This window comes from Bos javanicus, chromosome 4, assembly GCF_032452875.1.
Source record: "Bos javanicus breed banteng chromosome 4, ARS-OSU_banteng_1.0, whole genome shotgun sequence".
NCBI classification, from domain to species: domain Eukaryota; kingdom Metazoa; phylum Chordata; class Mammalia; order Artiodactyla; family Bovidae; genus Bos; species Bos javanicus.
Genome location: NC_083871.1, coordinates 111587419 through 111604224, shown reverse-complemented (window position 1 = coordinate 111604224; position 16806 = coordinate 111587419). Strand labels below are relative to the sequence as shown.

At 40.5% G+C, this 16806-nt stretch overlaps 1 protein-coding gene and 1 non-coding gene across 2 annotated transcripts in view; both read right to left on the bottom strand.

Annotated features, from left to right (window-relative positions):
- The window catches only part of CNTNAP2 (contactin associated protein 2), a 2325186-nt gene that overhangs the window by 881089 nt on the left and 1427291 nt on the right, over positions 1-16806 (bottom strand). The gene's annotated exons all lie outside the window — the stretch shown is intronic.
- On the bottom strand, positions 14887-14958 carry TRNAW-CCA (transfer RNA tryptophan (anticodon CCA)). The gene has a single exon. It is a non-coding gene; the product is annotated as a tRNA-Trp (tRNA).

Below are 16806 nucleotides of genomic sequence, written 5' to 3'. Positions count from 1 at the left end.
TTGACTAGAAGGACCTTTGTTGGCAAAGTAATGTCTCTGCTTTTTAATATGCTGTCTAGGTTGGTCATAGCTTTTCTTCCAAGGAGAAGTATTTTTTAATTTCAAGCCAGCTTAAAGTATAACCATTGGGAAATGTGACAATGATCAAATTCCATACACAACAAAAGAATTTCCAAATAAGTGACTGGTATCAGAACTTCCCTCATTTGACAGAGATTAGGGAGACAAAGCACAACTGTGGGAAGGGACAGAGAAAGAGAAGACAAAGTTTAGCACAAACCCAGCTGCCTTTCTTCAAGCAAATATCCTGCCAATAAGTAGTCTGGGGAGTGTCAGGCTCCCTTACACCCATTCACACTTGTTGCATAGCAAGCATTTGTGCCTACTGCACTAGTCTGGTTATGTGATTTAATTTATGAAGTCAAATAAGGAGGTTTTTTGTTTTTTTTTTTTTTTAATATCAAGAAGCTAATATCCAGGATCCAGCCATGCCTGAGGTCTGCCCAGGATTTTTTTTTTAAATCACATTCCATTTCCAAACTCAATAAACTCATTTCTCAGTGTGAAAAAAAAGACGAGCTATCCAGTAAGTCTATATTGCTATTTTGTTGACAGAGTATATACAGTAGGCTGTGGGAGCACAGAGGGTAGGGTTCTAAATTAGATCTGTGATGATGGAATGTTTCCTGCAATAAATGCCATGAGCTGAGTACTACTGAAAACATGTGAAGGATGAGCTGAAGGCTCTCACACCCAGTTGGAAGGTCCCTGCAGTTGCTCAGAAGTGAGGAGAGGCTGAGCTGAGCGTAGCCCTGGAGATGGAGGTGAGGTATGAATAATGTTCCAGAGGTAGAATATATTGGACCTGGGGACTGATTCGATGTGGGGGTTTTAGGTAACTAGTATCAGTGACCGTGTTGGTAATGGACCATTTACATTTACAGGTGATACAGGAGGAATTACAAGTCTGGGTGGGATGAGGGAAAGGGAAAGGTGAATTTCAACCTGCTGAGTTTATTATAGTGACGTAGCATGGAGGATACTGAAATGTTTGCATAATTCAACAAGTATTTATTAAATTCCTTCTGTGTGCCAGTCAGTGTCCATCAGGTTAATCGATCCAGTAGAATGTCTTGGCTGAGCAATATAGGTTGAGAAATCTTCATCATATAAACGGGCATTGAAGACATGGTTGGGGGCGTCAAGGGAAAGAGTATAAGTGAGAGGAAAACCTGAGGACCACACTTGGGAACGCTGCCCCAAGGGTGAGGCTAAAGGAAGAGTCCAGGACACAGACTGAGAGACAATAGCCTCACCCAAACTGAAACCACTTGATCATGGTGTATGATCCTTTAAATGTTGCTGGGTTCTGTTTGCAAGAACTTTGTCAAGGATTTTTGCTTCTATGTTCATCAGTGATACTGGCTTTTAATTTTCTTTCTTTCTTTTTTTTTTTTTTTTGGTGTGGGTGGTATCTGTGGTTTTGCTATCACGGTGATGGTGACCTTGTAGAATGATGACCCTACTTGCAGGGAATGAATTGAGACACGGTGTAGAGAACAGACTTGTGGACACAGAGCGGGAAGGAGAGGGCGGGGCAGATGGAGCAAGACGCACTAACGCATATACTCCATCAAGCGTAAAACATAGCGAGCTGGGGGGCTGCTGTCTAACCCTGGGAACCTAGCCTGGCACCCTGTGGTGACCTAGAGGGGTGGGAGAAAGGAGGGAGGCACAGAAAGAGGGTGTATATATACATATATGTATCAGTTCAGTTCAGTCGCTCAGTCATGCCCGACTCTTTGAGACCCCATGGACCATAGCACGCCAGGCCTCCCTGTCCATCACCAGCTCCCGGAGTCTACTCAGACCCATGTCCATTGAGTCAGTGATGCCATTCAATCATCTTACCCTCTGTCATCCCCTTCTCCTCCTGCCCTCAATCTTTCCCAGCATCAGGGTCTTTTCCAATGAGTCAGCTCTTCGCATGAGGTGGCCAAAGTATTGAAGTTTCAGCTTCAGCATCAGTCCTTCCAATGAACACTCAGGATTGATCTCCTTTAGGATGGATTGGTTGGATCTCCCTGCATGTGTATATATATATATATATACACACACACACACATATATACTGTTATGACTGATTCATGCTGTATGTCAGAAACCAACACATTGTAAGGCCATTATCCTACAAATTAAAAAAAAAAAAAAACAAAAAACTGAACCCAAGCGAAGACCTTGTTGAGTCATGGGAAACAAAGAAAACTGCTACGAGAAGAAGAAGGCAACATATATTAAGCACAAATGCCCCATTTATGTTACTTAGAACTAGTTTGCCAACATGAGGTCAGTGATGAGAGCAGATTCACTGAAGCAGGGGAGATGAAATCCACATTGAGGGAATGACCGGTATTGGAGGAGGATATAGCAAGGGAGGACAACTTATTCTGGCTCCTTGGCTGCATGTCTGAGAAGGGCTGAGAAAGATCCATTGTTTTTAAACACGTACCATGTGTCATTCCTACCCTCTCCGCACCCCTGCATTTTAATCTGACATTCCTTACTTCCTTTTGCTCACCTTCACGTTCAAATGTTAGCTATTTGATGCCCTCCTGAGGGTAGATTTGTTACAAGAGGGCACACAGCCCCCCTGGGTGCCCAGGAAGTAAGATCCACCAAACATTGGTGATTGCTATTTCTGAGGGCCCTCCATCTGCCTGGTAATGAGCACACACTTCACACACACTTTAGATTCTTAAAAACAAAAACATAAAAGTTTGCCGGGTAAGTATCATCATGTCTCTTATACAGGGAAGGGAAGAGAGGATCAAGAAGGCTAAGTCAACACCTTGGATCACACAGATAATAAGTGACAGAATTGAGGCTGGAACAGTCTTTCTTATTCCAGTATCCACTCTCCTTTTATTTTATTTTTTAACTTTACAATATTGTATTGGTTTTGCCATATATCAAAATGAATCCGCCACAGGTATACATGTGCTCCCCCTCCTGAACCCTCCTCCCTCCTCCCTCCCCCTACCATCCCCAGCACACCAGCCCCAAGCATCCAGTATCGTGCATCGAACCTGGACTGGCGACTCGTTTCATATATGATATTATACATGTTTCAGTGCCATTCTCCCAAATCATCCCACCCTCTCCCTCTCCCACAGAGTCCAAAAGACTGTTCTATACATCAGTGCCTCTTTTGCTGTCTCGTATACAGGGTTATTGTTACCATCTTTCTAAATTCCATATATATGCATTAGTATACTGTATTGGTGTTTTTCTTTCTGGCTTACTTCACTCTGTATAATAGGCTCCAGTTTCATCCACCTCATTAGAACTGACTCAAATGCATTCCACTCTCCTTTTAAAATCTCACAGGCTGGAAGGAAAAGTTGAATAACAGAGAAGTTAAGAGAGTTGAGAATGAATTTGATTGACACCCCCGTTTTTGTTCTGAATAGCAACAGCAAAGACAGTGAATGGGGCTGGCGGGCCATGTAGCTCACCTCCCAAATGCCAGCTCTGTATCATTTGACCAGATAAGTCACACCTTTAGGAAAGGACAGCTAATAGAATTTTAAAAGAGGCTGTGTTTGAAAGGTGAAGGAGTTGAATATCAGCCATTGGAAGAATATGTCAATATTTAGAACCTGAAGTTCATGAGGCTTTGTCGATGACACTAGCTCTGTTCTCTCTTATTGAAACGTCTGAGAGTGTTCCCCGTGTCTGACTAGGACTTTCTCTACTGCCTTTAGGCCTATATCATAGCGACTGTTTTCATCACAAACAGGAAAGTTGCACCAGGAGTTTCATGACATTTTCTTAATAAGAACTGGTTTAGTCCCACATTATCATTCAAGTTGTTTGCCCCAGTCTGCTGAAATAACAAGAGAGGACTGAGCCAGTTCTCATGAAGCTTCTTCCTGACATGGAGAGAAGGAACAACGACACATCCTCATGACAAGGTCTGATCCAGACCCATCTGACTCTGATCTTTCTGCGCCTGCAAAAGATCCATTTGTTAACTCAGATTTTTCTCAGAAGGACACAGCAGGGAGGAAGCGACAATGATTCTGACATGAAAAAGCTTTTACTGACTGTTAGTTTTATTTCTTTTATGATCTTCAACTCTACAGGTGGCAAAATACTTTATACTAGTTGGAACTACAGGGTTTTAAGGTCATTTTGTTTGGTAATCTATAGTGTTACATAAAAAGAAGCTGGGACAGAGAAAAAGTAAACTTAAGGAAATGGATATGTTTACTTTATTTAAATAAATCTCTTTGCTCCTCTGCAGTGTTTCTGTCCCTTACATCCTCTCAGATTTACAACTAAGTGTTGGTAATTGCTGGAAATAGCCATGAATTTTGCAGAATAATTGGCCCTATTTTAAGACATACATTTTAGTGTGTACACTACATGGTGTGGCTATAAAGTATAAAATAGGTTTTTGCATCTTGCTTTTCAAAATCATTCCCATTATTTTCTGTCACATGTGGTGTACATGTGTAAATGTAGCAACATTTTATAGTTTGAAGGTTCTTTATAGTTTTTAGAAGTTACAAAATAATAGAATTAATTGCTTCGAATTTAGTCATTTTGCACTGGGCAAATATTGACTTCTTTCCCAACACCTTTAATTTCTAATGGAGCTTGAAATTAACTTTGGATTTTAATTCTATTTCATTCTGGGTTTGTACATCAGAGCCATTAATAATGTCAGGAGACTGCTGAGAGAACTGTTTCTGAGCCAGGAGCCCCCAGAGAGTTATCGGCATTTGGGTCTCTGTCCTTTACAGAAAGGAAGAAAGTCTGAGTGGGAATGGATATCGTACTAGGATTTTATGGGGTCAAAAAAAGTAGCCTGTAAAAAGTCAGCCTCAGATCACTTGCTGAGGTTTGCATCATCCTGCCTGCATGTATGCATGTTTAATCAGATCCGAAATGGTCAGGGAAGCAAAGGACAGATTCTTTTCACCAAAAATGCCTGGAAGATGGTCTTTCTGATTCTATTATATATGTGTATGGTATATGCAAGTATACCATAATGACTGGCCAAGGGAATTGTTTCATTACTTATTTATTTTATAATCATGTAATTTTAAAGTTGAAAGGAATCAGGTTGTCTAACTAGTGATTTGTCAACAGACTCAAAAACAAGGGCTTCCTAGGTGACACTAGTGGTAAAGAACTCACTTGCCAGTGCAGGGGATATAAGAGACGTGGGTTGGATCCCTGGGTCGGCAAGATCTCCTGGAGGAGGGCTTGGCAACTCACTCCAGTATTCTTGCCTTTAGAGTCCCATCTACAGAGGAGCCTGGCGGGGTCTGCAGTCCATGGGATCACAAAGAGTTGGACATGACTGAAGTGACTTAGCATAGAATAGCATAGCATAGCATGGTACATGCACACACAACTATATTAATATAAATATATCACAAACTAAAAATTTTTAAATCATTTAAGTACAATCTTTATTTGAGGTTTTAAAATGCTTTTAAATGTTATATCAGTTCAGTTCAGTTCAGTCCAGTTGCTTAGTCAATGTGTGACTCTTTGTGACTCCATGGACTGCAGTACACCAGGCCTCCCGGTCCATCACCAACTCCTGGAGTTTACTCAAACTCATGTCCATTGAGTCAGTGATGCCATCCAACCATCTCATCCTCTGTCGTCCCCTTCTCCTCCTGCCTTCAATCTTTCCCAGCATCAGGGTCTTCTCAAACGAGTCAGTTCTTCACACCAGATGGCCAAAGTATTGGAGTTTCAGCTTCAACATCAGTCCTTCCAATGAACATTCAGGACTGAGCTCCTTTAGGATGGACTGGTTGGATCTCCTTGCAGTCCAAGGGACTCTCAAGAGTCTTCTCCAACACCACAGTTCAAAAGCATCAATTCTTTAGTGCTCAGCTTTCTTTATAATCCAACTCTCACATCCATATATGACTACTGGAAAAACCATATCCTTATGTAGATGGACCTTTGTTGGCAAAGTAATGTCTCTGCTTTTTAACATGCTGTATAGGTTGGTCATAACTTTTCTTCCAAGGAGTAAGTCTTTTTATTTCACTACTGCAGTCACCATCTGCAGTGTTGTTATATAGTCTCTATTAAATAGGGTGATTATAATAAGCTGGTCCTGAGGCTCCTTGGAGGCCTATGTGCTCATATCTACTCACAAGCATAGGTGTGTCCCCCTGTTTCGCTCAGGGGTTCCTTAGCTACTCCCACAGCCGCTGCCTTGAGGCTGATGAACATCAGTGGCGACTAATGTCAGGAACTGTGGGATATGGTTTCTCCAACCACATCTTTCAATGTAGAATCAACTCCTCAGGACCACTTCTCAAAGCAGTCTCCATGTTCTAAGTATTTTATTTATTTATTTTTCCTTCTTCTTTTTTTTTTTTAATTTTATTTTATCTTTAAACTTTACAATATTGTATTAGTTTTGCCAAATATCAAAATGAATCCACCACAGGTATACCTGTGTTCCCCATCCTGAACCCTTCTCCCTCCTCCCTCCCTATACCCTCCCTCTGGGTCGTCCCAGTGCACCAGCCCCAAGCATCCGGTATCATGCATTGAACCTGGACTGGCTCGTTTCATATATGATATTATACATGTTTCAATGCCATTCTAAGTATTTTAAATGCTCTGAAAATCAAAAAAGCTTTGCCAGAAGGAAGGCAGGCTAGCAAAATACAGATTTCACATAACAGACAGTGAGGGTTTGAAATCTTGACATTGCCCTGTACTTTCAACCTCAGTTTTTAACCTGTAAAATGGAATATCTTCCTTACATGCAGTTTTGAAGATCATATAACACAGTATATGCAGAGTCCAAAACTTAGCATACTTCCTTCCCGGTTCCCACTGATTTTCTTTCAACACACAGTACATGTTCAAAACTAAAATTCAGTCAACATATATGAATTACTAGGTTGCACAAAACATATGAGAATAGCTAGCCTCTGCCCACACAATTTACATTCTGGGGAAAAATTATGAACAAACATTTGGAAAAATAATTAAGAGTATAAATTAAGCAGAAAAATCACATAGATAATAATTGCTATTGAAAAACAAGGGAAAAGGAGAAATCTCTTTTATCTTGAGTGATCTGAGAAAATTTCACAAAATTGAAGGACTTCTCTGGTGGTCCAGTGGTTAAGAATCTGCCCTGCAATACAGGGGATGTAGGTTCCATCTCTGGTCAGGGAACTAAACTCCCATACGCCGTGGAGCAACTAAGCCCACACGCCACAACGATGGAGCCCTTGAGCCATAATTAGAGAGTCCATGCACTATAATGAAAGATCCTGCCTGATGCAACAAAGACCCAACACAGCCAAATAAATAAACAGATATTTTAAAAATTCGTAAAATGGAAAGAGATATGAACTGGGATCCACAGAGCATAAATGTAGTGGAAGTGGGAAGAAGGACATTTTGGGCTGGATTTGGGAGGAGAGTGCAAGCAAAAAAAAAAAAAAAAGAGAGAGACAGGAAAGCCCGAGGTGATGCATGGCACTAGGTATAGGGCTGGACAAGAGGGTAGAGGTTGAATTGTATCCAACAAGAATGTGCCTCCACCAAGAAGTTCAGAAAGAGATTGTATTTGGAAAGGTCTTTGTAGATGTAATCAGTTAAGGTGAATCATACTAGATGACTACAGGCCCTAAATCCAAAGACTGATGTCTTCACAAGAGAAAAGATGGAGATTAAGACACACAGACACCGAGACACGCAAGGAGGAAGGTCATTTGAAGATACAGGTGGAGACCAGACGACAGAAGCCAAGGAGCACTGCCAGTTGCTTGGCAACCGCCAGAAACCAGGAAGATGCAAGCCCAGATTCTTCGCTAGAGCTTCAGAGGGAGCAGGACCCTGTTGACCCTGGATTTCAGACTTTCAGAACTGTGAGAGGATACCTATTTCTTGTTTGAAGCCACCATGTCCGTGGGCCCTTGTTCAGGCAGCTGTAGTAGAACACCCCATCTATTGGAGCCCCTTATAAAGAGAAGGAGAAAAAGTACCCCTCCTTTAATTTGCCTTTGGACACTCTCCTGATTGTGAATAAAGTAGGGGCTTTGCCTCATGTGTAGTTCTGTATAAGAATTTAGAGGGAGTTGGTTTTGTGGATAGTGAAGCCTCCTTTCCATGCAGCTTTCTACAATCCGTAAGTTGGCATAAAGAACATTTCATGGACCTAATACCAGTAACATTAGGAAATGCAAAGAAGTTAGTCTCTTAACTGAAAAACAAAACAGAGTTTATTATAAGAAGCTCTTACAGAGAGATTTTCCATCAAGTGGGCAGAGGGGTTGGTATATTCAGAGCCTGATAAGCATAGTTGTTCAAGAGGAATGCTGTGTGTGCGTGTGTGTGTATGTATGAGTATATGTGTATGTGTATGTAGACACAATCACAGTTTAGTTGTGACTGATGACACAGACAGGGCCGGTGTGAAGTGTGCACCATTGATTTGATTTCCACTTGAGATCTACCTACTATAAGAGTTGTCACTGTGTTTATCTTTGTGTCATAGATTTGTCAGAAACTTGACTGATCTATTTTTGCATTAATAACTTTAATGTGAAAATGTCTGTGCTTTTGTTTTATATTTTTGTTTTATGTGTTTGATATATTTTAACACCTGATTTGTAATCTTATGAATAGAATGCCTTTCTGCATATAAAGGGCTTCTCAAGTGACCCTAATGGCAAAAAACCCACCTGCCAATGCAGGAGACTTAAAAGATGAGGGTTTGATCCCTTGGTTGGGAAGATTCCCTGGAGGAAGGCATGGCAACTCAATTCAGTATTCTTGCTTGGAGAATCCCATGGACAGATGAAACTGGCAGGCTACAGTCCATGGAGACACAGAGTTGGACATAACTGAGCAACTAGACAAAGACAACATCTCTAATCTCAACACGGCATGATGTTAACAAGTATTTCAAAATGTCCACTGAATTGCCCCTTCTCAAACTTTGTATATTTATTCTTAATTTTTTTTGGTCAGTGGACAACAAGCTCATTTTCCCAACCATCAGAGTTCTATTTGTTGCCCTTCTAAAAAAAGCAAAAATTTCCTCAAGATTCAAGCATGATTCTTCACTGGGCTCCTCATTAAAAAAACACAGTGAAGACACAATTTTCTTAAACTAATCAATAGAAAAACTGCTGGAATCTGAATGACCCCAGCATGAAAATTACAGTTTGTAGAGATTAAAAAAATTTTTACTACTGCGTGTGAAATTGGTGTTAGTCAAATGTCAACATGAACACATTCCTTGGCTAAAGAACCACATGTGGTAGAATTTAGGGCCTGATATTCATTTATTTCATCTTAAGAAAGGTGCTACATGAGAAGCATATAGTGAGACAAGTAGCAAAAAAGAAGTACCAATCTGAATGAAAACTGAAATCTTAAATCAAGATCTCCTATAAATTTTAATATAGTAAATAAATTACTTGGGTTTTAAGGAAATATGCTTTTACTATGTATGAAAGTGTTAGTCCCTCAGTTGTGTCTGACTCCTTGTGACTCCATGGATGGTATCCTGCCAGGCTTCTCTACCCATGGGATTTCCAGCCAAGAATACTGGAGTGGGTTGCCATTCCCTTCCCCATGGGATCTTCCCAACCTAGAGATTGAACCTGGGTCTCTCACATTGCAGGCAGATTCTTTACCATCTGAGCTACCCGAGAAGCCACATAATCTCTTTCAAAATCTAATCTGTATGTATAAGGGACAAGGGGAAATGTTGTCTATTAATAAGCTTTACCATCTGAGCCACCAGGGGAACCCAAGAATACTGGAGTGAGCAGCCTATCCCAGGAATTGAACCTGGGTCTCCCACATTGCAGGAGGATTGTTTACCAGCTGAGCTACCAGGGAAGCCCTCTTCTGTGATTGCTAATAGCAATGCAAAGGCTCCTAAACAAAAGTTTCTTCCATATTATTTCTGCCATATAGATCTTTTTGAATCCTTATTTTTATTTCTAAACTAAAGGTTAGCCCCAAAACCTAGTTCAGGCTGTAGAAACAAGGCTTAGTGAAAATGACCACTTTCACTGGAGCTGTGGCAATGGAACAGAGGCAAAGCCAAAGTTGCAAGACAGGATTGACAACAAGTTTATCTGCTGATGGTGGAAAGTATGTGCGAAGTGGTGGATTCGGCACGGATGAGAAGAGGAGGATTCATCCATTCACCCATCACTGATCCTGCTTCCTCTCTCGGTCCCCTTTCACTTCAGCACCCTTTGGACAACAGGCCTGGCCTTGTGGCTAATCAGCTATGTGGCCAGCTGAGAAGAGAAGAAATTTCCTGTAACAGCTCAAGTCTCCCCACTATGTAACCTAATCACAGAGTAGAATATGCTCTTGCTCCAGTATTATGCTCCAGCTATATGCCCCAGTATTAAGAAAGTGTTGCTATGTTGCTACCTGGAGCTTCCTACCCACCTTCCTCAAAGCATCAATGTGAATACGACTTCAGTACTTCTCCCAGACCTGCTATATCACAAGAAGGCAAGACTGTCTCCATTAGTGGCCACTTCTCCCCTGTGGAAGATACTTTCTTCTCTCTCATATAGCTCAACTCAGCTTGATTTAAAAAATCATGCAAAGGAAAAAATAAACCTTTTGGACAATGAATTAACCAAGCTCATTCCATTCACTTCACTCCAGGCAGTACAGGAAGAATCAATCTGGCCCCCCAAATTCGGGTTTTATTCATTCAGGAAGTCTGTATCCATGTCACCGAGACACAAGGGAGCCTTAATATGTTAGCCTTTTCTGAGTAGGAATGTGCTTTCCACTGAACATTTGAATGTTCTCTAAGTGGGGCAAACTCATCAACAGATGGCCATGTGGTGGAAAACACACACAGTGTTTTTGAGTACTCTGAATTCCATTGCAGGAACATGGATGGATATAATTTCTCTTTCCACAGCCAGACTCTTTGAAGTGTTTCTTTATCCAGTCTATTTGGGCGGCTTCACTTGGCCCAATCCAGCACAGAGAACGTTGATCACATGACTTGGCAAGCAAGGCGTGTTTAGTTGATGTCTCAACAGGCTTGGATATTGGGAAAGAGAATTATTAGGACATTTTGATGCCTGCTAATGAGTAACGACGGCAATTTTCTTGGTGTCAATATTGTCTGGCACTTGGTGCTGGCATCATGATGTCTAGGAAGGTCTTTCCAGAGTAGGCTTGGCGTATTTTGCAGACTGGAGCCACCATGTCAGCTCTGGGACAAAATTACATGGTGATCAAGGAACTGCAACCCATTAGTATTTCTCTTGCTTTACTTGATAATAAGACCACATTTTAAAAGGCAGATCTGTATACATTTAGAGTTTTTCACTTTTACTTGGTTAAGATAAAAGGTTTTCAGAAAAAAACATTTCACTAAAATTTGGAAGCAGTCATATGTGAGACTACCCAAAAAGTGAGCCAGCAAAATTTTCTTGAAAACTGCTGCACTTTCCATGGGAACCTTTTGCATTAATGGAATTAGCCATTTACAACAAATACAACAGAAGAACATAATTTGGGTGGATGGGCTTTTTCATTCCAGATTCCAACAATCTGAACCACACTGTTGCCCACACTCTTTTGCCAGGAGGGAGTAGAAAGGAGGGAGCAAAGCAGAATGCGCCAATGATAAGAAATGAAACGGAGAGAGTTCTTTGTTCACCACCATTTTATAATGATAGAAACAGGAGCCAATAATGCATTCTTCAAATTTTCATCATGTGAGTGGCGAAAAAAAAAAAATCACAAGATTCATTATTGAGTAGTTTTTTGTTTTTTTGTTTTTTTTCCACAGAGAGATTGGGAAACAAGACCAGGTATCTCGAATTTAAAGAGTATAAATTTGACTCTGCTCGGTCACAGCTGGAGGCACTCCTGAAGGAAGAAAGCATCTCCTTCTTTAGATTTAGTTTAACAATCACAAAATAATCTTAAAATTAACATTGTATCCCAAGAGATCTAATTACTCATCAGTTGCTGCCTAACATTATATTATATCCTAAACAGTCGAGGCAAACTTCAATAATGCAGAAACACTTCTATCATTTTCAGTAAAAGAAATGTTGACCATCGAATTGACATCACACAATCCAATGCCCTCCAAACATTATTTGGCAGTCTTCTAAGATTTTCTTAGTTCAGAGATTATTTTCAGCCAATAGTCTGCTGGGTAGACTTTAATGTCATTTACGGATTGACCTGGTGAGGAAACTCTACTCTTTTCTTCCAGAGAATAAATTTGTTTCATGGTAAAACTGAGCGATGAAGAACTACATCTGAAGCCATACTTTGGACCTGAGGTATTGAAAGATCACTGTCCTCTGGCTACTCATCCCACCCACTTGACTCCACATCCTGCTGCCCCGTTGGTGGGACCACTCTCTTCATAGTATGACATTTGTAACTTTATCTATCACCTCTGGAGAATCACCTGTGTTGATTATAACTGATAGACATTTTACTTCCCTGATAGCTCAGTGGGTAAAGAACCTGCCTGCAATGCAGGAGATTCTGGTTCGATTCCTGGGTTGAGAAGATCTGCTGGAGAAGGGATAAGCTACCCACTCCAGTATTCTTGGGCTTCCCTTCTGTGGCTCAGCTGGTAAATTCTCCAGCAGTGAGAGAGACCTGTGTTCGATCCCTGGGTTGGGAAGATCTCATGGAGAAGGGAAAGGCTACTTACTCCAGTATTCTGGCCTGGAGAATTCCATGGACTATAGTCCATGGGATCACAAAGAGTTGGACATGACTAAGAGACTTTCACTTCACTTCAAAGATTTTACACATCATCTGTACCCTTCACAATAATACTTGTAGGAGTTACTATTATTCTCCTTTTATTAATAATGAAACAGAGCAATGATACTCTCGTAACACAGTTTTATTAAAAAAAAAAAAAAGTCTGGATTTCTAGGGTTTGTCAAGTTCCACAGAGTAAATTCTCCCACCGTGCCTGGTTTAACCTACCAAGTTGAAACAACCAGTTCATAAAATTCCTAAACAATAATCTTGGCTGCAATACACCACTCAAACAGGATGGTGCTAACCAGGGAGATTTAGCAACTTCCTAAGGGTCGTATGACATGTAGAAATCTAAGTGAGTGTTCCCCTTGAGGTCTGGGGACTCCGCAGCTGGGTCTCCTTCCTAGCACACTTCTCAGTCTGTGTTTACTTATGCACCTGGACTCTGCCTGTCCCAACTTTATTCCCAACCAAAGAAGGAATGTAGCCAGGGCTCAGGTCCTCCTTGACCCCTTTCTGACCATTTTAGTTTGCATGGTTCTCTTTCGCACATTATCATGTATACACAGTTGCCTTTATACCAGTTTGGCACATCCGTTACCTTCTACTCATATATTAATGTTTTCTGTGTATTTGTCCTGGTTCCTTTTGTAACCACTTCATCTACTTCATAAAGAAGTGGGCTCTGATCTGTATTTCTGTATCCATGCAGTGTGCCATATACAAAATAGACATAATATTACTGAATGAATTGAAATTGTCTATGAATTAAAGATATCCCTATATACCAAGTTTGTAAAGCACAGGACTTGCAAACACAGTCTTAGGAACACAGTGACTAATGTAAATATGAAAGCACAAAAAAGAAAAAGTATGATTTGTGAGATAAATTCTCCTTTCTTGTGTTTTGAGTGTATGTAAACATCTCAGAAATTTCTCTCCTTATATTTCAATTAAACAGCCCTCTATATTCTTCCCCCTAATGGAGAGATATGGAGGTGGGTGTTTTCTATCTGTTTTTCTCTTCACTCTGAACCTTGGATGAAATAGTCAATGGGGTTAAAACTACAGGGGAGTTGAAGGAATAATGTTAATTCCCTCAAGACCTAGCTCTGGCATTTTATCACCTCTGAGACGTTCAGGATCACAGCTCCTCTGTTTGTAAAGTGGTATGCTTTTCAACATGATTTGCACATCAACTTTTGGCAAAGGCTCTTTATTCAAAGAGAAAGACATATTTTTGAAACTATTGAAAGAGTCTCCGTAAAACTGAAATTAAATCCTTTCATTCTATGTTTAATCTTAGCCATCTTTCCAAAGCAAGGCATGAAAGAAGGGATTAATTTGAAATTTGGGCTGCCTTAGAAATGTAAAGGTCCTTGGGCTGTGTTTCTTCAAATGACCTGCACTATTTTAATCCGATGTAATTTATTTGGCTGTAGCTGAGAGAATGGCCTCTAAATCCCCTTTCAACATTTCTACACAGGTAGCACTCCCCTCTCTCCATCTCACTTTATCTGCAGAGGCCAGGTGAAAATGTGAGTAAAGGAGCTGCTGGAATGTTTCTTTTCCTAACAAGTGTGATTTCAGGAAGTGACATCACTTGTCATTCATCTTCTTTCCCCAAGTGCTCCAGCTCGGTAAGAAAGTGAGATTCTCAGCTAGAGAATATACACAAATAAGCACAAGCTTCCTAATATTGAAACTGTACATATTTTATTGAAAACTGCTTTCTCTACCCAGCACCATACTGGAGCCATCTCACCCTAATTCGTCCCTGTCCATTTGATAAGAAAAAAACACAGAAGTAAACAAATAAATAATGTGAAAAGATGAAACAGTTGCTTAAATCCAGAAAGAATCTATGATATAATATTAATTTCCCATACAATTAGCTTTATATATATTTTGCAAACATGAAAATTACCAACCTAGACTATAAAATGTAATTCAAATGCGAATGCATGTCGCTCAGTTGTGTCCGACTCTTTGCAACCCCGTGGACTGTAGCCTACCAGGCTTCTCTGTCCATGGGATTTTCCAGGCAAGAATACTGAAGTGGGTTACCATTTCCTTCTCCAGGGGATCTTCCCAACCTAGGGATTGAACCCAGGCCTCCTGCATTGGAGGCAGACGCTTTAACCTCTGAGCCACCAGGGAAGCCCGTAAAATGTAAAAATGCGGTTTAATTTACCTTCAGCTCACAATTCACAGCATCACAGTGAGATGGCTAGATAGCATCACTCACTCAGCAGACATAAATCTGAGCAAACTCTGGGGGATAGTGAAGGACAGAGAAACCTGGCATTCTGCAGTCCATGGGGTTGCAAAGGGTCGGACATGACTTAGCGACTGAACAACAGCATCAACACAATTCCAATGAACCAGGGATGTGAAAATGAATGAAGAATATAAAAACCTGTATTTTTAATGAAATGATACACTTCATTGGAGGGGGCTGTTTGATATTCTCTTCTAGTATCTCTGCCTTCTTCCTTTCTTTTCTCCATACTCCACACCTGTCCTCTATGCAGGACAGAGTCAGCCCTCAACATACTGATGAATGAATAAAAAATGAACACATGATGCTGAGAATATAGATGGCTGGTTTCCCATAGCCCTCCAGTTTTATCCCACAGACACTTAAGTGACAAGAACAGACTGAACATCTGAAGCAGGTCTTGGTGTAGGGATGAAATGGGAGAACTTGTGGGGGGAGGTAAAACTGGGAGAGTTTGGAAACTGTTCATTTTATTACAAAGAAGCACAGTCTGGCTACTTAATGCCATGTCTAGATTAGAGCAGATTCATCCTGGGCATATAAATCAGTCAGGATAGCCATTATATTTGCTAATAAAGCCTTTTATCTTTTCAGTGAGTATTGGCTTAAATATTTAGAGGCTCTCTGATCTTTTCTTTGAGAATCAACTCTATCAGTATTCAGGCAAATAATTGGCTGGCTGTTTTTTTTTTGTTGTTGTTTGTTTGTTTGTTTTTTAGTTGAAAGATAATTGCCTTAGAGTATTGGGTTGGTTTCTGCCAAACATTGTGGCTGGCTGTTTTTTAAGACTTAGTACAATAAAAGTTACAACAAGATCTAGGATGCTTTCTCTTTTTACAAAGCACATTAAGAGGCAATTTTTCATTGAATATCCCAGAGGAAACTTAAGTTCAAAGAGGTTAAGTGATTGTCCAAAGCTAAGACAGCACAGAGGCTAAAATAAAGGAGGCCAAGAGGAAGTGAGTTAAACCCAATCCTTCTTGTTTAATTGTAGCTACTGACCTGTAACATGTACCTGACGAGCCGACTTCACCCTCTAGGGGATAGATGAAATCCACACATTCTCTAAGAGGGTTGGAGGAAATAGAGGATTCATAAGTAGGGAAGAGTATTCTTTGCCAAATAGAGAAGCTGACAAAGAAATAAGTCTGGCTGTACAGCCCGAGGATCTGAGGATTTGACGTTAGATAATCTGATCTCAAACACTGAGGTTTCTTTCCCTCTCCATAGTTTCCCGCTAGTAAGAATGCATGCATGATACTGCATGATAAATTAAAGGATTATGTTCATCTTATTCACATTTATACTGTTTAAATAAACAAGTTTTTTTGCCATTTAATAGATAATCAATATTTAAACATACCTATATGTATTACTTTGGTCACCTAATGTGAACAGCTGACTCATTGGAAAAGACCCTGATGCTGGGGAAGAAAGAAGGCAGGAGGAGAAGGGGATGATAGAGGATGAGACGGTTGGATGGCATCACCGACTCAAAGGACATGAATTTGAGCAAGCTCCAGGAGATAGTGAAGGATGAGAAAGCCTGGTGTGCTGCAGTCCATGGGGTTGCAAAGAGTTGGGCATGACTTAGCAATTGAAAAACAAAAACAATATTTGTTCTAGAAAAGCTCATAGAATCAGCCACCAGAGTCGGACATGACTGAGCAACGGAACAACAACAAATTAAACAAATTAAAAGCAGAGGGAGCAGTGATAGACACAGC